The sequence below is a fragment of the Stomoxys calcitrans genome, chromosome 1 (genome assembly GCF_963082655.1).
Source record: "Stomoxys calcitrans chromosome 1, idStoCalc2.1, whole genome shotgun sequence".
NCBI lineage: Eukaryota > Metazoa > Arthropoda > Insecta > Diptera > Muscidae > Stomoxys > Stomoxys calcitrans.
This window is the reverse complement of record NC_081552.1, coordinates 136,579,986-136,602,940: the sequence shown is the minus strand read 5'-3', so window position 1 is coordinate 136,602,940 and position 22,955 is coordinate 136,579,986. Positions and strand designations below refer to the sequence as shown.

The 22,955-nt window shown below is 42.9% G+C and overlaps 1 protein-coding gene across 1 annotated transcript in view; it reads left to right on the top strand.

The window, feature by feature from the left end:
• The window catches only part of LOC106094757 (intermembrane lipid transfer protein Vps13D), a 502,283-nt gene that overhangs the window by 5,926 nt on the left and 473,402 nt on the right, over window positions 1-22,955 (top strand). The window lies entirely within an intron of this gene.

Sequence of the window (22,955 nt, the reverse complement as noted above, 5' to 3'; positions counted from 1 at the left end):
GCGTTAATTGGCTACCGGGTGAATGTAGTCCTTGGAGAACGACCACCACCCATTGCACCCGAAGAAATCGACCTCCCCCGGCAAACCAGAGTGGTTCTGGCTCAATTACGTTCCGGCAGATGCAGCCGCCTCAATTCCCACAGAGCTAGGATTGATGCCGACGTGCAAGATGTATGTCCCGATTGTTACCAGGGACCGCACGATACACGTCACCTGTTTAACTGCCCGGCCAGACCCACTCGACTCAGACCCAGATCCCTGTGGACGCACCCCATCTTAGTCGCGGAGTTCCTGGGTCTTGACACTCAACAGAATCAAGCAGACGAAAGATAGTACACAATAAACTGCTACAACAACAACAACAACAACTATGGCAGCGAAAACTTTTTGTGTGATTGAAGTGGAAATTAAAAAAGAGAGTTGTGAACAATGCTCATTCACTCAGTGCAGTATTTTTGTTTGCTAGGGGTGGGGCATGCCTTTTTTTCTTCTCTAAAAAACGATGTTTGTTTTTGTAGATAGATTTCCATGAAATTGTCATAGAATGCTTGCCAAAACCGTAATAGTGTACTTCACTGTTCGATATCCAAAGGAGGCGGACCCTCCTCTTACCCTAATTTTTAAATACTTTTTATCTCGTAGTTGGCTGCACAAATTTCAGATTAAAATAAATAAAAAATGAGTATGTGCCGCATCATCCTCCAACAACCCCCAACAAGACATGCATACTAATTGGGGCGATATGGTAAGTAGAATACAAATCTGATACAATAATAAATTGACCTAAAGTGTCTGGGGACCGATCGGAACAATATGGAACTCAAATTAAGCATATTTGGGCACAGAATATGAATTTGATATCAACATTTGGCACCGAATAACAGGGTGCCCGATTCGGGGAGGTCGTTTCCGGTCCAAAGGACCGATCGACGCGGAAACGGCGGTCATTGATTATTTAAAGACACCAATAACTCGCCGTGTCATATCGAGCATCATATGCACTTAGTATTTGTGCAAGAGCCGGTGCCACCCGGTCTCTTACTGAGACTCTTCGCTCGATACCGCTGATTGGACGCAACTGCCATTGCATCTACTCCGTATGGAGCATTTCACTTTCCGCAAACTGTGAACGCGCCCAGTACCTTGCAGCTAAGCTTCTCGTGATAGCAATGAACACCACACAAATTGGACCTCAATATTCCAACCTGTTTGGTGGTCACAGCTATGCCGTGCCGGGTGAACTCAATGGTATTCATGTGCAGCAAGCAGCAAGCCTAACAGGCTGGTAAATAAACCTCAAAAGAACATGTGGGCCGATCGAGACACTATGGGACTTTTATAAAAGGTCATTGAAAGTGGAGTGTGAATCTGATATTAATTTTGGACACCTAGTGTTTGCTCAGCTGCCCGACACAGACAAAACAAAGTTGAAATGAAGGTCGAACGGGACAATATGAGACTTAAGTGAAAGGCCATTAAAATAGAGTTCGAAAATTAGTGAACAAGTTCAGCTCATGTGGAACGATTTGGGAACAAGTATCTGGGGCCGGCACAAATCCCCTTGCCGTGTATGAGACAGATAAACCTAGATCTGTACCAATTGCAACGCAATTTCATATGTGTTGTTAGAAATACAAAATCTTCTACGTAGCAAATCCGTGAAAATAGTTTTATAAACTTCCGTGTTATGAATCCATAAGTGAAATTTGGGTGGCAGTTATATCCAAATCTGAACCGATTTCGTCCAAATTCTACACCAATAGCGGTGAATGCTAAAGAAAAGGATCTGCAAAATTTCGTGAATATTTTAATGTTTCCGTTTAAGTCTTTGTCTAATTGGGCTATAAGGTAATTTGCTATATCATTGACAAATAAAAATTACTTTTCTCATTTTTCACACGCTCTGATGGAGAAAATCAGCAATGACAAGATTCATATTGCCTTAATTCAGGAGCCATAGACTACCCGGAACAAAGTTTCTGGCAGAGTTCTTGAATACTATCGATCTAATAACACTTAATATAGATAACACCGTGACCTTTGTTAATAGGATTAGACAGGAGGTATTAGATGTGACAATATGTTATATACAATATAATATGGTTCAGGATTGAAGGGTCTCCATGGAACACTCTTTCTCTGACCATCGCTACATTAGGCTAAGAATAGCACGGCCAGCGCCGAATCCGATAACCTTCCGGAATAAGTTGAAAACCAACTGGACAAAATTCTTAAGATTACTTAGAAGAAGACGGCAACACATTAGATTGTCCAAACATAGAAGACAATGGTGGGGTCCTTCGAAAATATTTGTCCTCTTCGGGAAAGGAAATCACCCCAAGAAAACCTCTGGATGACCTGGGCGATTCGCAACATTGGGAAAGAGGTCCGCAGACTTTTTAACAGAGCATGTCGTAAAAAAGCGAACGTTTATTGGGGTGTGTAATACGCACGGCTCAAGGAATACAATAAAATTACCAGAGCGTCCAATCCCATGGCAGCCGTTTGTACGCACCGGATTGACCCGATGAAATCCTCATCGGCAAGGGCTGCCGCCCCAGTGTACGTGTTCGTCTTTTTTCGTCATGGGAGAGGCGGTTTGTCAGAACCGCCTTCATCGTCGGTCGGTGTCGGTGAGGTGTAACCGGTGCATGGAGTGGGTACATTTCCGATCTTGCTCTGGCCTAACTTCACTACGAGAGTATAGTCATACTGGCTATGTCGCAAGGTGGTGCGGGAACATCCAAACGTCGTCGTCGTCGCCTTTGGCGTCCTCGTCGTCGGACTGTGTGACCCCCCCGACCTCTCCCGTACGGCAATTAACGCAACGGCAGCATCCTAGCCCTAATATTGCCAGGCCAGTGCCGGGAAGTGTATCGTTCTTGCAGTTAAACTGCAACGGACTTCGTGGCAAGTCGGAAGAGCATATTGGTCGCAGCGATCCAGGAGACGAAGCTGACCAACACCTTCAGCTTGCACAGTTGCTACGTAAGGATCGCTCAAGGAATGGAGGTGGGGGATTGGCCTTCGTTATACACCATTCCGTGCAGTATAGACCTATCTCGCCTGCGCTTGACGCTAGTGACCCCTACATGGAATGTATGGGGGTAGCAGTCAGGTCTGGTACTGCCGAGATAGAGATATACAACGTGTATATACCGCCGATTGGTAGCTGTGTCCCGATTAATGGCCAGGCCTACAACCCCGACATAAGTGGGTTGCTATCTGGCCATACTCGTCTGGTTCTAGGGGATTTTAATGCGCATCACTCGTCATGGCATTCTCCCCTAGGTAACGACCAGCGTGGCATAGCTTTGGCAGAGCAGATATATAGCTCCACGTTTTGCACGGTGAATGAGGATGCCCCCACTAGGATTACGAGGAGGTGCAGCAGCTCGCCAGACATCTCAATTGCATCCCCTGATCTCCTGAGTGACGTATCCTGGCAAGCCGTCATTTCTTTGGGGTCAGACCACCTCCCCATAATTCTCACCATCGACCGACCACCCGACTTCTTAACCTCTGATCGCCGGACGTTTATCAATTATAACAAGGCCGATTGGACTGGCTTCAGAGAGTATACCAATCGCCGCTTCAGTGAACTGCCACCCCCCTCTGATGTGCTTGTGGCCGAGAGGAAATTCCGAGACATCATTAACGCAGAAGCCGCTCGCTTTATACCAGCCGGTCGAATACCCCAAGTGCGGCCCGATTTCCCGGCGCAAGCAGTGGTACTCACAGACGAGCGTGATGGGATTCGTGCTATGGACCCCGCTAAACCCAGAATCAGCGAGCTGAATCTGGAAATAAACAGGGTAGTCAACGAACATAAGCGGAATTTGTGGCTGGAACACTTGGAGCTATATAAATAACTTAGGCACCGGTGTAGGCAAACTGTGGGCCACTGTTAAGTCACTCTCGAACCCCGGTAGACGGGATGACAGGACCTCAGTCACTTTTGGCGAGATAACCGTGACTGATCCGAAGAGATGCGCCAGGTTGTTCAACCGTCAATTTATTGTGCGGGTATCAGCGAAGTTACAAATGTCATCCGTGGCGCCAAATTTTCTAAGGCGTCGGGCCCCGACGGAATCTCTAAATTGATGTTGAAGAATCTGGATTCACCTGGAGTTGAGTACCTTACCACTGTCCTCAACCTGTCATTGAACACTCTTTTAGTTCCTGATGTCTGGAAAGTGGGCAGAGTGATCCCGCTACTGAAGCCTGGAAAAGGCCCGAGTTTGGGGGAGTCGTACACTATACCGATCTCCCTTCTCTCACCAGTGGCAAAGACGCTTGCGGCATTACTCCTTCCGAGCCTCGTAGGAGAATTTCCATTCGCCGAGCATCAACATGGATTTCGGAGACTGCACAGCACAACAACAGCTTTGCATGCCATCACCACACACATATGCGGTGGCTTCAATCAGCCCAGGCCATGTGATAGGACGGTCCTCGTGGCACTGGGCCTATCGAAGGCATTCGCCATGCCAAATTATTTGAGGACATCGCCAACACGTCCCTCCAGCCAGGCCTGAAACGATGGGTCGCGAATTATCTGTGTGGTCGCCAGTCATATGTGGAATTAAGGGATAAGAAGTCGAAACACCGTAGAGTAAAATAAGGAGTTCCCCAAGGTGGGGTCATATCTCCGGCTCTGTTTAACCTCTACCTATCCTCCATTCCACCCCCTCCAGACGGCATAGAGATCGTATCATATGCGGACGATTGTACGATCATGGCATCAGGCCCCCCACCCATTGATGACATCTGCGATAGGTTGAACGTCTACCTCAACGAGCTTGCCTCATATTTCGCTGCAAGAAATCTGAAGATATCCGCCACCAAATCTTCAGCCACACTGTTCACTACAAATACGCGTGAGGTGAATACTGAGCTGACTGTGATGGTCGATGGAGAAATGATTCCGACCATCAAGTGTCCCAAAATACTTGGCGTCACATTTGACAGCTCTTACACATTCTCCTCACATGCCACAGCAATCTGCAATAAAGTCAAAAGTAGAAACAAGGTCCTCAAGTCACTTGCTGGCAGCACTTGGGGTGCAGACAAAGAAACCTTGTTGACCACGTACAAAGTAATTGGCCGGTCTGTGGTAAGTTATGCAGCGCCAGTGTGGTCTCGTCAACTTTGTGACACGCAGTGGAATAATATTCAGATCTGTCAGAATGCCTCCCTCCGAAATGCGACGGGCTGTCTCCTTAGTTCTCATGTGGACCACCTCCATCAGGAGACAAAGATCCTACCAGTGCGAAGACATAACTACATGCTGTCTAAGCAATACCTTTTTGGGCTGTTTTCGCAGAAACCTAGAGAGAACCTCTAGATCAATCGGCATATCAAGCGGGTCTGAACAACATTCATGCAGACACGGTAGCAGATGCGGTAATTGGCTACCGGGTGAATGTAGTCCTTGGAGAACGACCGCCACCCATTGCACCCGAAGAAATCGACCTCCCCCAGCAAACCGGAGTGGTTCTGGCTCAATTACGTTCCGGCAGATGCAGCCGCCTCAATTCCCACAGAGCTAGGATTGATGCCAACGTGCAAGATGTATGTCCCGATTGTAACCAGGGACCGCACGATACACGTCACCTGTTTAACTGCCCGGCCAGACCCACTCGACTCAGACCCAGATCCCTGTGGACGCACCCCATCTTAGTCGCAGCGTTCCTGGGTCTTGACACTCAACAGGATCAAGCGGACGAAAGATAGAACACAATAAACTGCTACAACAACAACAACAACTGACTGGTCACTGCCCAGCCTAAACGACTAAAGCAAGAATTATAACATTTTGCACGAATGTTGGTCTTAGGTGGTAGACGCGGAATAAGATTGGGTTTGCCGATATTCGTTCGTTAAGGAACTAAATAGTACCAATATAGTACGAAATGGTGCATGTTTGTGCAGTATGAACATAAAGTGCTGGGAGAATGATTTTGGGCTCAAATTAAAAAGCTCTTGAAAAAATAAGAGTTAGTCAAAAAAGAGCTTCTAAATTAGTATCGTTTAGTGCTGCAATTCTATTTGGTACTTTCTTTGTAAATTGAGATAAAGCTCTGAATTTAGAAACTTAAGAACACCATGGCAAACTTAATTGGATGATTAGAAGAGTTTTTGAAATTTTTTTTACATTTGGGAACTAAAAAAAGTTTCAACAATTTATAAATTTGTCTTAAAAGACCTCTGCTACAAAATTATGAGGATGAAAAAAATCAATGGAAAAAATACTGGTAATGGTAGAAAACGTACTTTTAGTACGCAATTAGAACTATTTGGTACATTCTTTACAGATGGAGTTTGAGATCTTAAATTTGACATGTAGGTATAACAAGGAAATATATGATGAGTGACTAAATGATCAATTCACAACTCGAAACTTTTGGTACCAAATTTGGTATTTTCTTTACAGATTGAGCTAGAGGTCTGAAATTTGACATGTAGGTACAAGTAGTAGTAGTAGGTGACTAGTTTAGGCTGAAAAGAGGATGCGGATATTCATCCACTATCTACATACACCTAAGCCAGTTTTTGGCTTGTTGTGCCCCTACGGGAAAAGGGACAGGTCCCAAACCTGTCACGGGATAGGTCTTCTGGTGATAGGGACAGGTAATTTAGTAAGCAAATATAGTTAACGGATAAGCAATTTTTAACTATAATTAAGCGACTTTTTAAAAAATAATTAAGAATAGTGAGTGATGACAATTGAAACTTTTCATTCCCTGTAGGATACTTCCTGTGAGAGGTAACTTATTCTCCAGTTTAGGACCATTATATTTGGTGCAATTGACTACACCTTTCCCGTGGGACGTTCTAAATACTAAAAAGTATTTACATAGGAAATGCTCCAACGAAGTGCTCCAACTATCACTTGCCGATTTTGCATAAGTGAGCTCGTAGTCCTATGTGTCCCATCATGATACCAATAGCTATACTGACCTTCTTCTTATTTCCGTTCAGTAATAGCCTCGTCTTCTCACGATCTGGATCCATCCAATGATGCAGATTTTGGTATTCTCAGAGAAGGCGTTAATCTCCTTCTTACACTGCAAGATTGTTCGTGACCTTACCGTCCTCGTTGTTATTGCCCTTATGGCAATTTTACTGTCCGTAAAGATGTTCACACTCGACGTCCTCCCGTGAGAACCACACCACCTCACGCATTCCGTGATCGCCCGGATCTCCGCCTGCAGGACCGTGTTATGGTCAGGCAGTCTAAAACAGTACTCAGTCCCTGTGTTCTCAATGTAGACCCTCCAGGTCCACTCTGTCCTCTAGCTTTGATCCATCCGTGTAAAATGATCTTCCAGATGGCAATACTAGGGTCCCGTCAATCCTAGACTGTGCCGCTTGCAGCAGTGTCTCGCATTCAGAAACCTCTTCCCTTCCTTCCAGGTTTTCTATCGTCGCCTCGATAATACCGAGGATCGCTGCTCCCATCCTCAATCCACTCTCCCATCGCCTTAAATCTCATAGCCGCAGTGGCTGCCTCACACTTAATCATGTATCATGTATATCAATGGGTCGAATATCTAGAATAGTCTCCAGTGCCCTAGTGTGCGTGGTCCTAAACACTCCGCCTATGCCAAGACAGTATGTTCTCCGAACCTGTTGTATGGTCCTTACGTTGCACTTTTTCTCCATAGCAGTCCACCAAACTACTGAGGCGTATTGGTCTAATCAAGCTCCTGTGGAGCCAGTGGACTATCCTCGGATTAAGGCCCCGTTTCGAGCCTACGGGCCGTCTAAATAGTGCCCAACATCTGTAAGCCTTCTCAGTACGCTCCTGAATGCGACACTTCCAATTCATTTTCGTAACCCAGATCGCACCTAAGTATTTAACCTTGTCAGATATGGATATCGTTTTATTTATTGGCCCACTTTCGTCTTCCTCGTGGGTAGGTATATTTCTGTCTCCTCTGCGTTAAAATTGAGACCCCTGGGTCTCTGCCATATACAAGACCCTTTCGGCCCTTCTGCATAGCTCTTTCGGATCCTTACCCCTTAGAAATGCCCCCATGTGGCGTGCCCTGTGCCACTTTATCCCCTATATTTTTGTCATGGAACCCGCAATTTATCCACCTGTTCCTTAGCATAGGGTTTATCCAGTCGCTTTGGACCCGGTACTGGTCTAAGGATTGGATCAATGTGTCAGTCCGCACATTGATAAAAGCCCCCTCGATGTCAATGCATACGGCCAGTGTGTACGTTTTGGAATCGAACGATTCTTCTAATTTGTGCACAACCTCGTGCAGGTCAGTCTCCATCGACCTTCCCTTGACATATGTATGCTATTTGTATTCGAGCAGTTTGCTGGATGTCCTACTCTTTATCATGGTGTCCACAATACGTTCCATACATGAGTAGAAAGGACGTAAGGTTTATAGGTCTTTAGACTTTGGTATCGTATAACTTGTCTTGCCGGGCTTGGGTATAAATACCACCCTTGCCTACTACCAAGCTTTCGGAGTGAAAATATTGGCCAGGTTGGGCGCCAGATAGTCTGCCTCTTTATGTAGTAACGCCGGAAATATTCCATCAGGACCGGGTGACTTAAATTGTTTGAAGCTCCTCAAGGTTCCCTTCACCATAAATTCCCTAATTATAAACCTTCGATCAACATCATTATTCCAAGATTCCAGTGTCTCCGTGAGTTCCATCATATCCTCTGGAAAATGAGTTTTCATCAAAAGCCTCAACTTGTCCTCCGTTGTTTCTGCTATCACTCCCATGTCGTCTACAAATGTTTCAGTTTAGACATGAAACTCTTTTATATTGGCGGTGTCATTATCACTATGGGCCTGTTCGCAGAAAATCTTCCAGGAGGCACGTTTTGCCTCTCTAGTAATCGTATTGTATTCCTTGAGCCATGTGTAGTACACATCCCAATAAACTTCCGCGTTTTTACGACGTGCTCTGTTAAAAAGTCTGCGGACCTCTTTTCCAATATTGCGAATCTCCCAGGTCATCGTATTTTGTATTTATTTTTATTGTGATAATACCCATACAAAAGACTAGGTTTTATTTAAAGTATGGGTTAGGTAATCGTACAGTTTTGGTTTGCAACTTAGTTATAAAGTAAAAATTAAGGAATATATTTTAATTTTAACAAATTGAAGGCAACAATAAAATTTCAGAGATCAAATTAATAAAAGAGAAAAAAAAGGTTTATAAATTGTATAAAATAACTATATAGTAAATGTTAAATACATATACATTTTCGCATTTTAACAATGTGTATCAACAAAGGGGTTAAATTAAATAAATAAATTTGCCTTAATTTTTGTTTAACTTATATAACAAATGGTTAAACTGATTATAATTGTTCCTCAGTGTACGTGTTCGTCTTTTTTCGTCATGGGAGAGGCACATCCCGGAGTGCCTTCTCCGTATGCTTTTGGTCCGTGCCGGGATTGAAAAGAACCCCGGACCCTGGTTCTGTTCCGTTTGCCAGAACCGCCTTCATCATCGGTCAGTGTCGGTGAGGTGTAACAGGTGCTTGGAGTGGGTACATTTCCGTTCTTGCTCTGGCCTAACTTCGCTACGGGAGTATAGTCATACTGGCTATGTCGCTAGGTGCTGTGCGAACATAGCTAGCAGTGGGTCACAAGCGTCGCCGTCGTCGCCTTCGGCGTCCTCGTCGTCGGACTATGTGACCCCCCCGACCTCTCCCGTACGGCAATTTATGCAAAGACAGCACCCTAGCCCTACTATTGCCAGGCCAGTGTCGGGAAATGTATCGTTCCTGCAGTTAAACTGCAATGGACTGCGAGGCAAGATTGATGAGATTGTAGATTTTATGAGTCGGAAGAGCATATCGGTCGCAGCGATCCAGGAGACAAAGCTGACTAACACCTGCAGCTTGCACAGTTGTCACGTCTACAATGTGCTACGTAAGGATCGCTCAAGGAATGGAGGTGGGGGATTGGCCTTCGTTATACACCATTCCGTGCAGTATAGACCTATCTCGCCTGCGCTTGACGCTAGTGACCCATACATGGAATGTATGGGGGTAGCAGTCAGGTCTGGTACTGCCGAGATAGAGATATACAACGTGTATATACCGCCGGTTGGCAGCTGTGCCCCGATTAATGGCCAGGCCTACAGCCCCGACATAAGTGGGTTGCTATCTGGCCATGGTCGTCTGGTTCTGGGGGATTTCAATGCACATCACTCGTCATGGCATTCTCCCCTAGGCAACGACCAGCGTGGCATAGCTTTGGCAGAGCAGATAGATAGCTCCACGTTTTGCACGGTGAATGAGGATGCCCCCACTAGGATTACGAGGAGGTGCAGCAGCTCGCCAGACATCTCAATCGCATCCCCTGATCTCCTGAGTGACGTATCCTGGCAAGCCGTCATCTCTTTGGGGTCAGACCACCTCCCCATAATCCTCACCATCGACCGACCACCCGACTTCATAACCTCTGAGCGCCGAACGTTCATCAACTACAAGAAGGCCAATTGGACTGGCTTCAGAGAGTATACCAATCGCCGCTTCAATGAACTGCCACCCCCCTCTGATGTGCTTGTGGCCGAGAGGAAATTCCGAGACATCATCAACGCAGCAGCCGCTCGCTTTATACCAGCCGGTCGAATACCGCAAGTGCGACCCAATTTCCCGGCGCAAGCAGTGGTACTCGCAGACGAGCGTGATGGGATTCGTGCTATGGACCCCGCTAACCCCAGAATCAGCGAGCTGAATCTGGAAATAAACAGGGTAGTCAACGAACATAAGCGGAATTTGTGGCTGGAACACTTGGAGCAATGTAACTTAGGCACCGGTGCAGGCAAATTGTGGGCCACTGTTAAGTCTCTCTCGAACCCCGGTACACGGGACGACAGGACCTCAGTCACTTTTGGCGAGTTAACCGTGACTGATCCGAAGAGATGCGCCAGGTTGTTCAACCGTCAATTTATCGGGCATCCCGAGAGAGACAGGGCAAGGAGGAGAGCCATTCGCCGTATTCGTGGTCTCCGAGCCGATGAACAGCCATCACAATTTACCGTGGGCGAAGTTACGAATGTCATCCGTGGCGCCAAATCTTCCAAGGCGTTGGGCCCCGACGGAATCTCTACATTGATGCTGAAGAATCTGGATTTACCTGGAGTTGAGTACCTTACCACTGTCCTTAACCTGTCATTGAACACTCTTATAGTTCCCGATGTCTGGAAAATGGGCAGAGTGATCCCGCTACTGAAGCCTGGTAAAGACCCGAGTTTGGGGGAGTCGTACAGACCGATCTCCCTTCTCTCACCAGTGGCTAAGACGCTTGAGGCATTACTCCTCCCGATCCTCGTAGGAGAATTTCCATTCGCCGAGCATCAACACGGATTTCGGAGACTGCACAGCACAACAACAGCTTTGCATGCCATCACCACACACATTTGCCGTGGCTTCAATCAACCCAGGCCATGTGATAGGACGGTCCTCGTGGCATTGGACCTATCGAAGGCATTCGACACGGTCAGCCATGCCAAATTATTTGAGGACATCGCCAACACGTCCCTCCAGCCAGGCCTTAAACGTTGGGTCGCGAATTATCTGTGTGGCCGCCAGTCATTTGTGGAATTTAGGGATAAGAAGTCAAAACACCGTAGAGTGAAACAGGGAGTTCCCCAAGGCGGGGTGATATCTCCGGCTCTGTTTAACCTCTACCTATCCTCCATCCCACCTCCTCCAGACGGCATAGAGATCGTATCATATGCGGACGACTGTACGATCTTGGCATCAGGCCCCCCACCCATTGATGACATCTGCGATAGGTTGAACGTCTACCTCAACGAGCTTGCCTCATATTTCGCTGCAAGAAATCTGAAGATATCCGCCACCAAATCTTCAGCCACACTGTTCACTACAAATACGCGTGAGGTGAATTCTGAGCTGACTGTGATGGTCGATGGAGAATTGATTCCGACCATCAAGTGTCCCAAAATACTTGGCGTCACATTTGACAGCTCCTACACTTTCTCCCCACATGCCACAGCAATCTGCAATAAAGTCAAAAGTAGAAACAAGGTCCTCAAGTCACTCGCTGGCAGCACTTGGGGTGCAGACAAAGAAACCTTGTTGACCACGTACAAAGCAATTGGCCGGTCTGTGGTAAATTATGCAGCGCCAGTGTGGTCACGTCAGCTTTGTGACACGCAGTGGAATAATATTCAGATCTGTCAGAATGCCGCCCTCCGAACTGCGACGGGCTGCCTCCTTAGTTCTCATGTGGACCACCTCCACCAGGAGACAAAGATCCTACCAGTGCGAAGACATAACTACATGCTGTCTAAGCAATACCTTTTGGGCTGTTATCGCAGAAATCATCCAAATCATCATCTTGTGGATAGATACCCACCGCCCAGAAGCCTTAAGGTAGATCTACATGATCTAGAGCGTGAGGTCCAGCGCTACAAGAGAGAACCTCTAGATCAAGCGGCATATCAAGCGGGTCTGAACAACATTCATGCAGACACGGTAGCAGACGCGTTAATTGGCTACCGAGTGAATGTAGTTCTTGGAGAACGACCGCCACCCATTGCACCCGAAGAAATCGACCTCCCCCGGCAAACCAGAGTGATTCTGGCTCAATTACGTTCCGGCAGATGCAGCCGCCTCAATTCCCACCGAGCTAGGATTGAGGCCGACGTGCAAGATGTACAGCGGTCAAAAAAAGTATTCATCATTAGCAAAATTGATAATAAATTCACTTATTTTGGGTAATTGAAGAAAATTTTAAGTAAACAAATAATGCAGTTTTATGCAATAGTTTATTTTTCGTAATATGTTTTAAAATAAATTCAAAAAATAAATTTAATTAGCGCAAAAAATGCAATTTTATATAATAACACCAAAAACAGAACAAAAAAAGTATTCATCATTGATGTGCTATCATCAAAGTCAAATTCAAATATTATTTGGGAATCCCCCTTTTCTGTTTTATTTAGTAAAGGAGGCTTTGCCCTTGACAGCAAATATTTAATTTCATTGAAAATATAGTTTTTGTCAAAATGGGTTGTAAGCAAAACGAGGTTTCTGATGAGGTAAAAGTTTTGATAATAAAACACCACAGGAATGGTTTAACTCAAAAAACTATCAGTGAAATATTAAATAGACCACGATCTACTATACAATCCATCATCAGAAAGTGGACAGAAACGAAAACTGTTGACAATAAACCAAGATCTGGTCGACCAAAAGCACTTTCAGTTGGAGATGTGCGTTGGCTAGTGCGGCAAGTTCAGAAAACTCCGAAGACAAATGCGACCATTCTTCGTCAAAACACTATGGAATATTTAGGGAAGGAAGTTACAACACAAACAATTCGAAATACACTCAAAAGGCATAGTTACAGAAGAAGAACTGCACGTAAGAAGCCCTTTATAAATAAAATAAACCGAGTGAAAAGGCTAAACTTCGCAAAAATGTATGTAAAACAGCCCGAATCATTTTGGAAAACAGTCATTTTTGCAGACGAGAGCAAGTTTAATCTTTTTGGGTGCGATGGAAAGGTCATAGTGTACAGAAAACCAAATACAGAGCTTGAAGAACGAAACACAGTTGCTACTGTAAAACATGGTGGAGGTGGTTTAATGGTTTGGGGGTGTATGGCGGATTCAGGAGCGGGAAATCTTGAAATTATTAATGGAGTAATGGATCATAAGTATTACATTGACATTTTAAAGAGGAATTTAAAAGATAGTGCTGTAAAACTTGGGCTTGGTAATAACTTTCAATATTATCAAGATAATGACCCCAAACATTCTGCTTTAAATACCAAGATGTGGATGCTGTATAACTGCCCCAAAGTCATTAAAACTCCTCCTCAAAGTCCCGACTTGAACCCAATTGAACATCTTTGGGAACATCTCGAACGCAAATTGAGAACGCGCAATTTTTCGAGCAAGAGTCAAATGCAACAGGTGATAATGGAGGAATGGACTAATATAGACCAAAATATAACCGCTAAATTAGTCCAATCGATGTCAAACCGTTTAAAAGAAGTTATAAGACGCGGTGGTCGAATAACAAAGTATTAATTTTTTTAAATTATGTTATTTATTTTTTTGTTTTTTTTGCAATGATGAATACTTTTTTTGTTTAATTTTTTGTGTTCAGCTGTAAAATGGCCCTTTTTGTTCCAATAAATACTATTTTTTTCTTTAAAAACAATGAAATTGTGTACATATATATCACACAAGCACTACTGCATCATTAGTTTAATATGTTTTTATTCCAATTGTCTTTTGTAGACTTATTAAAAAAAAAACATTGAATGATGAATACTTTTTTTGACCGCTGTATGTCCCGACTGTAACCAGGGACCGCACGATACACGTCACCTGTTTAACTGCCCGGCCAGACCCACTCGACTCAGACCCAGATCCCTGTGGACGCACCCCATCTTAGTCGCGGAGTTCCTGGGTCTTGACACTCAACAGAATCAAGCAGACGAAAGATAGTACACAATAAACTGCTACAACAACAACAACAACATAATTGTTCATAAATTGTTTAGAAAAAGATTGAATATGTTAAAAAAGATTAAAAATCGAAGATCTAAACTGTTTTTCGTTACTTAAAGTCTGGATATTATTGGGAAAGTATTCCAGAGGCGTATTGCACTGGTAAAAAACTGTTGATCCGATATGGGATATTGGTGTCGTATTTGAATTACTTGTTTGCCGAAGTACGAAGTAAAGCAGACAAATAAGACGGCTTATTTGTGTATATTATTTTGTGCAGTGCCAGCAGCGAACTTATTTTAAGATATGAATCGAAAGTGACACCATATAACTGTTTGGCAAAGTTCGATATCCGATCTCTCCTACGCAAACCAAAAACATCATTAAAGGAAACATGTAATTTATTTTCAAGAACAGCATCACAATTTGAAAAAATTTCACAAGAATATAAAAGTTTTGGCAGGATATCTAATGGAGTATACGAGCGACTCATATATAAGGTCCTATGTCCTTAATATGATTCGCCCATGATAATTTATAATCAAAAACTACGCAAAACTCGCTGAGGTCACCATTTCGATTGTAGAACCATTTATTACAATATTAATATTTAGCGGCAATATTGTGCGATTTCTGGAAATGGCTATGCATTTTGACGCATTAATATTGTTAAGATCGTTATTCAAACAATCTATGGTATCATTTATTTTCTCAGCCGACGAGCTTATATACAGTTGAACATCATCGGCATTCATATGTATACTACAACTCTGCAACTGTTTGGGAAGGTCATTGCTGTATAAAGAAAAAAGGAGAGGGCCTAATATCGAGCCTTGTGGGACACCTAGTGAAATTCGAAGGCATCTAGAATTACGATTTCCAATTGATACAGATTGGCTACGATTGAAAAGATAGGAATGAATCAGATTTGTTGAAGATTCGGAAAATTTAAAAAATGTTTAAGTTTAAGACAGAGAATTTTGGGGTCAACAGAGTCAAACGCCTAAGAATGATCTAAAAGAACAAGAAAAGTGATTTTGTTGCGATCAATATTACTTCTTATATCTTCAACAACTTTCAAAAGTGCAGTAGTGCAACTGTGCTTCGGCCGGAATCCTGATTGGAGGTTGGTTAAAAGTGAGTTATCCGCGATATTTTGCGAAATTTGTTTGTTCAAAAGGTGTTCAAATATCTTCGAAATATATGGAAGCATGGCTATAGGTCTAAATTCTTGATTTTTTTCGGTACCGGGACTACTCTTGCCTGTTTCCAGGATTGTGGATAGCAGCTCCTTAATATAATTTTCTTAAAGAAATAACAAATATTGTATACGGCAGAATACGGGGAAATATTATTTTTAAAAATGTAGGATCAATTAGATCTAGAGGTTTTCTTGGGCTGATTTCCTTTCCCGAAGAGGACAAACATCTTCGAAGGACCCCACCAATGCAGTCGTAATCCTGTTGACATTTTCGTCAATGTCTTCTATGCTTGGACAATTTAAATTATCTTCCCCAAGTCTTTTTCTGAGTAGCCTTCCGAATTCTGTCCCGTTGGTTTTTAACTTTCTCCGAAAGCTTATCGGATGCGGCGCTGGCTATTTTTAACCTAACGTAGCGATGGTCAGAGAAAGTGTATTCCACGGCGACCTCCAATCCTGAACCTCATCGATTAGATTTTGTGAACATATCGTCACATCTAATACCTCCTCCCAAATCGTATTAACAAAGGTAACGGTGTTACCATTATTAAGTGTCAGGGCTTAACCCCGCTTATTAGTGTTGGTACTACCCCACGAAATGTGGTGAGAGTTCGCATCGCACCCTATTAGTACCTCGTTCCCTGTCTGTTTTGCTTTGTTCACCAGTCATTGCAGCTCCGACGTGAGTGGCGGTGTCGGAGAGTCGAAAGGCAGATAAAGTTATGCCAAATATGCTCCACCGCCTCCCTGTCTCACCACTGTTGCATCAGACGGTAATTGGTAGTTTATATGGTTCAGTCAAGAAAGTTTGTTCCGGGTCGTCCATGGCTCCTGAAATAAGGCAATATTAATCTTGCCCTTGCTTATTTAGTTTATCTGGATTACATCAATCATTGCTTCTCCAGTAGATGGGCATCTTGGGAGTAAGTGATGATCTCATCGTCTACTCCCTGTTCTTAAGACTGCATTGACTTTACTGTCACTGCACTGCCTAATGTCAACGTATTATGTTCTTTGCCTATCTTGGTCTTCTGACTCTTTATAAAGTCGATAATGGTTCCATCGTCGGGTCCCTGTTCATTAGGCTGTATTGAGTTTCCATTCCCTGTACTGTCTGATGTTTCAATACTAGAATCTTTGGCTATCTTAGTCTTCCAAATCTTAAGTAAATGGGCTTCTTGGGAGTAGGTGATGGTACCATAATCGGCTCCCTGTTCGTTAGGTTGCATTGAGACTCCTGTCGGTGCGCTGCCTGATGTTCAATATTAGGATCTTAACCTAAACTAGTCTTCCGAATTTTGAAGTGGGTGATCGGTCTGTCGTCGGCTCCCTGTTTGTTAGGCTGTGTTGGGTCTCTCGCCACTGCACTGCCTGATATTTTAGTATTAGGATCTTTGGTTATCCTAGTCTTTCCAATATTGAGAGAGACGATGATTGTCTTGTCGTCAGTCCCCTGTTCGTTGGGCGCTATTGAGTCACCTGCCACTGCACGGCCTTATGTCTCAATATGAGGATTATTTCCTATCCTAGTCTTCCTAAACTTGAAAAAGACAGCCTTGCTCCCGTAGTGCGCCATGCCTTTAGTCTTAACCAAACTCGTCACGGAGATTTGACCAATGCCAACTACAAGGAGAGTTCCTTCCTCCTTCTCCTCCCTGTGGAAGACCTCCAACTTCTCTGCGACTAAACCTCCCTGGTAGCGTAGATACGTCTGACGAGGTGTTTGACGGTATAAATACATTCCGCCCTCGCAAAACTCAGCGTAAAAATGTCCCATCTATAATCGCATTCGAAAATCCGATCGTTAACCAGATCGTGTACTTCGGACCGATGATCTGGTGGAATCCTGCCGGATGTACTGCCGATATTGATGACTGCATAAGTCAGCTCATCTTTGTTGTGCTTCCTTGCCACTCTGGTGTAAGAGGGCGGCTCCTTACCATTGTGGCTGTGTCCTCCTTTTGGAAGTCACAGTCTTCCATGAAGACTCAGGGGCCGTGCGCGCTTCCTTCGTTCCTGTTCCGACTTTGTCTACCTCCGCAGGAAACTATCTGGAGTGTTATGGTTATCTGACCGGTGTAATGGTCTTCGGGAGTTCTGATTCTTTTTCCGGCTTCCGTAGAAGTGCGTGGAATGTCAGTTTTATCCCTTATAGAATCCTAAACTTTCGCCCGTTTGCGCTGCCGATACCTTCACCTCTGTCTCCTTCGTCGTGCCCTAGATCGCTTTCTCGGTCTGCTTCTGATCTCATTAATAAGTCTGACGACTAGTTGTGCGCATGAAGCATTACTCCCGACTACAGATGTTAAAGCACCCACACCTATAGTAGGAGAGAACAACACGCTACGGTCTGACGCCACCACCGCAGCTGTTTAGTCTTTGGAGTCCATTTCTAGCATACTCCAAAAAGGCTTTAAAAATTTTTCGTACCTAATCCGAGATACGGATATTTTCTTCTTTGGCTACAATTAAGGTCTGCGGATAAGTTCTCGGAAGGTTTGTTCTGTATTTAATTTAAGATGGTTGGTGTCAGAACGCCCCCGAAACAGACTTCTTGACGATGAGGAAGCTGAGGACAGCTTTAAGTCAGGATTGGCCGAGCTCTCAAGTACGTTTAGGGAACACTTCGTTTGTGCAACGCTATGCTGCCATAATATAAACCAACCGCCGAGAAGAAGAGGGTCCCGCGTAGAGAGTCGAGAATGTAAAGAATGTGACCCGACCAACAAATACTACCAGATGAAGTTGCATTAATTCCTGCACTGTGCCAAGTTTACGATTTAGAATGCAGCAATTTAAAGCAGCAGTTATCATTTCATATGTAACTACACCAAAAAACGGCGTACACTGAATATTAAGCATATTCGTGAACTCCAATTTTTAGGGAAACTGCGTAACTCCACTCAAAAAACAGCTGTTAAGTACGATTTAGGTAATATTGCGTGTGTGCAACGCAATATTACCTAAATCGTACTTAACAATATTTGCGAACTGATTCTACTAATTTTCTCAAAATTATCTCTTATAAGTTGGGAACAAAATGTTTGTGAAACCATTCTGAAAAATATTTGTTGAGTTACCTAAACTTTTTTAGGAGGCCAACTTGGCACAGAGGTTAGCATGTCCGCCTATGACGCCGAACGACTGGGTTCAAATCCCGGCGTGAACATAAACAAAATTTTTGTGCTTGATTTATTTCTAAGATATCCTGCCTTCTTACAACTTCTCTACCAAGTGGTGTCGCTATGCGGTACGCCGTTAGGACTCGGCATAAAAAAGGAGGCCCCTTATCATGAAGCTTAATCTTTAATCAGACTGCACTCATTCATATGAGAGAAGTATCTCTTGTTCCTTAATGGAATGTTCATGGGAAATTTACTAGTAAGCTTTTTTAATGGCTTTATAAATAACGGCAAGTTTTGTTAAATCTTATTAAAATCTTTGTCAAGCAATTTTTCCAATAACTAACGCCTTGCATTTGAAATTATCAGCAGCATTAGTACATAATAATGCAGTTAACCTACTCCTATTATTCTAAACACTTTTAAAATAGTTTCATTTCCATTATAAATTTTTCTTTTTGCTTGCTGTATGTTCACAGCAACTACAAAGTCAGCTGAGGATTTTTCTCCTTCAGCTTATGCTTGTTAATTTCATTTCGCTTTTTAAACTTTTGCAACCAGCCGTTATAATATTCATATTTCGAACTTGTTTTTAACTTTGGGTGGAATGCTTTAGCTTTTTTAAATTTCTACGTCCACTTTTAGATCTTCTGCGTTTTCCAATGCTTTTAAATTGTAATACTCACAAACAGAGACATTTCCCATCTTCGAATTATTTTCATTTTGTTATTAAAATATAACGGCAAAGTGCGCTTATACTCCCGGATAATGGAGGCAATTACGGATAATCGAAGCAATGACAAAAATTCAAAAATATCTTGTCAATCCCGGATAATGGAGGTTTCCAGATAATCGAGGTCAGACTGTCTTTTAGTTTTATTAATCTAATCTTAAGTAAAAACCATTCACTGTAGTGAAGTATTATTGGAATCCATGTGATCGATAGGAATCCACATGTTCGATTGAAAATGTAAAAGAAACGTGCAAATTTTTTCTAGAATCGAAATTACGCTAAAGGACTTGGATAGTAGAGTACAAATCGCACTCCTAACTTCAGAATGACTTTGATCCAGTAAGGTTCTGCGGCACCTTCAAACTTTTGTAACGAATATAGCATGTATTTGAACAACACATACGATAAACCAATAAAGTAATATGCATCCGATAGAGACCTGTGGTTCTAGACACCAGCTTCATAATATTTAAAGAAACATTCCATTTCAGCAGCCACCTAGTACTATAATAATACCTCATATTGGAAAAATTCAATGGAAAAATGTAATATTGGGTTGCCCAAAAAGTAATTGCGGATTTTTTATTTTTAAAAGAACGTAAATGCATTTTTAATAAAACTTAGAATGAACTTGAATCAAATATACTTTTTTTACACTTTTTTTCCAAAGCAAGCTAAAAGTTACAGCCGATAACTGACAGAAGAAAGAATGCAATTACAGAGTCACAAGCTGTGAAAAAATTTGTCAACGCCGACTATATGAAAAATCCGCAATTACTTTTTGGGCAACCCAATATAATGGAAAAATTTAATTTCAATAGTTCGTTTTTTGTGGAACTTTCGATGAATTTATTTATGGAATTCGTATTAAGTTAGGTTGTTATCTTTTGTAAGCACAGTAGTGCATATCGTGGCTTAAAGCGGTTTATATTTGTTGTTGTGTTATATTAAAGGGTGATTTTTTTGAGGTTAGGATTTTCATGCATTAGTATTTGACAGATCACGTGGGATTTCAGACATGGTGTCAAAGAGAAAGATGCTCAGTATGCTTTGACATTTCATCATGAATAGACTTACTAACGAGCAACGCTTGCAAATCATTGAATTTTATTACCAAAATCATAGTTCGGTTCGAAATGTGTTCATTCACCGTAACGTTGCGTCCAACAGCATCTTTGAAAAAATACGGTCCAATGATTCCACCAGCGTACAAACCACACCAAACAGTGCATTTTTCGGGATGCATGGGCAGTTCTTGAACGGCTTCTGGTTGCTCTTCACTCCAAATGCGGCAATTTTGCTTATTTACGTAGCCATTCAACCAGAAATGAGCCTCATCGCTGAACAAAATTTGTCAAAATTTGAACACATTTCGAACCGAACACTGATTTTGGTAATAAAATTCAATGATTTGCAAGCGTTGCTCGTTAGTAAGTCTATTCATGATGAAATGTCAAAGCATACTGAGCATCTTTCTCTTTGACACCATGTCTGAAATCCCACGTGATCTGTCAAATACTAATGCATGAAAATCCTAACCTCAAAAAAATCACCCTTTATTATATATCAATAACTAGCTGACCCGGGCCCGCTCCGCTGCGCCTTCTTTTACTTTATATGGAACAAAACTTTCCTTGGAATATTTATTTTCGACAATTAAATATCTTTTAGTGAAATATCATGCAAACTTGACTAACAGTTTACCAATATAAGTGCCTTTATCTGAATCCCACATGATCTTTATTGGTGTATGAATTTAAGGTGTACTCCATTCTTAAAATACTTCATTTCAGCCCGATATTCTCATGATGTCTGATTTAGTGGTGTTTTCGGGGGAGAAGTGGTCCCCCAGATACTTGGCCCAGAAAAAATATCAGCATCGTGCTCTTCTCTTAAATAGCATTTATTTAAACCCCATATTGCCATTGGCTTAAGAGGAGTTTACAGGATGAGGCGTCCCCAAACACATGGCCCCAAAATACGTTATCAATTCGTTTGCTAATCTCAAATACCTTTCATTTGAGCCACATATTGGCATGGTCTAAAATTTTTTTTCCTTTGGGGGTGTTTTGGGAAAGAGGTGATGCCCTAAATACATGGTCCTACATTTGGGTATCAAATTCGTATTCTACTCTCAAATACCTTTATTTGAACCCCATATTGCTGTTTGTGGGATATTTTAGGAAAGGGGTAAACCCCCAGAAAATTGGTCCCAAAAATGGATATCAATTCTTGCTCTACCCCCCAATACCTTTCATTTAAGCTCCACATTGACATGGTCGGTAATTATGCCCGATTTAGGTGTGTTTTGCGGTGGGCCCCTAAACACTAAGCCCGGAAAAAATATCATTGCACTCAAAATTGGATATCATATTCGTTTTCTAATTTGATTTAAACTCCTTATTGCAAAAGTCAGCAAATGTGTCCGGTTTGGGATATTGGCCCTAAAAACTATGAATATTTAGTTCCACTCTCTTTAAGACCCAAATTGTCTTGGCGAGCAAATATGTCCTATTTGGGGGTTATTATGGTGGTTGGACGTCCGCTAGACAGTTGGCCCTAATGTTGATATCAGATACGTGGTCTACTCCCACATATCTTTAATTTGAGCCCCATATTTCCATAGTCGGCAAACATGACCGACTTGGGGGGTGTTTTGTGGGATGGGCGGCCACTCAGTGAGTTGGCCTTGAAAATATATATCGGATTCGTGTTTCACTTTAAAAACCCTCTTATTTGAGGCTCATATTGCAATAGTCAGAAAGTACTTACTATTTGGGTGGAGTTGCGGGGGTGGGGTGGCCCCACAGACACTCTTTCCGAATTGATATCAAATTCGTGCTTTACTCCCAAAAACCTTTGCTATGGTCGTAAATTTGTCCCCTTTGGGGGATGTTTTTGGTGATAGGCGGCCCCCAAACAGTTGGTCCCACATTTGGATATCAGATTCGTATTCTACTCGCAAATACCTTTCATTTGTGTCCCATATTGCCATGATCGGTAAATATGTCCGATTTAGGGTGGTGTTGTGGGGTGGCCCCATAGACACTTTTCTCGAATATTGATATCAGATTTGTGCTTTACTCCCAAAGACATTTCATTTGAGCCCCATATTGTTATGGTCGTAAATTTGTCCCCTTTGGGGGAGGTTTTTGGGGAGAGGCGGCCCCCCAAACACTTGGTCTCATATTTGGATATCAGATTCTAATTATACACTCAAATACCTTTTATTTAAGCCCTATATTGCCATGGTCAGTAAATAAGTCCTGTTTGGGGGGTGTTTTGGGGAAGGGGTGGACCCCCAGAAACGTGGTCCCACATTTGGATATCGGATTCGTATTCTACTTGCAAATACCTTTCATTTGAGTCCCATATTGCCATGGTCGGTAAATATGTTCGATTTGGGGTGTTTTGGGGG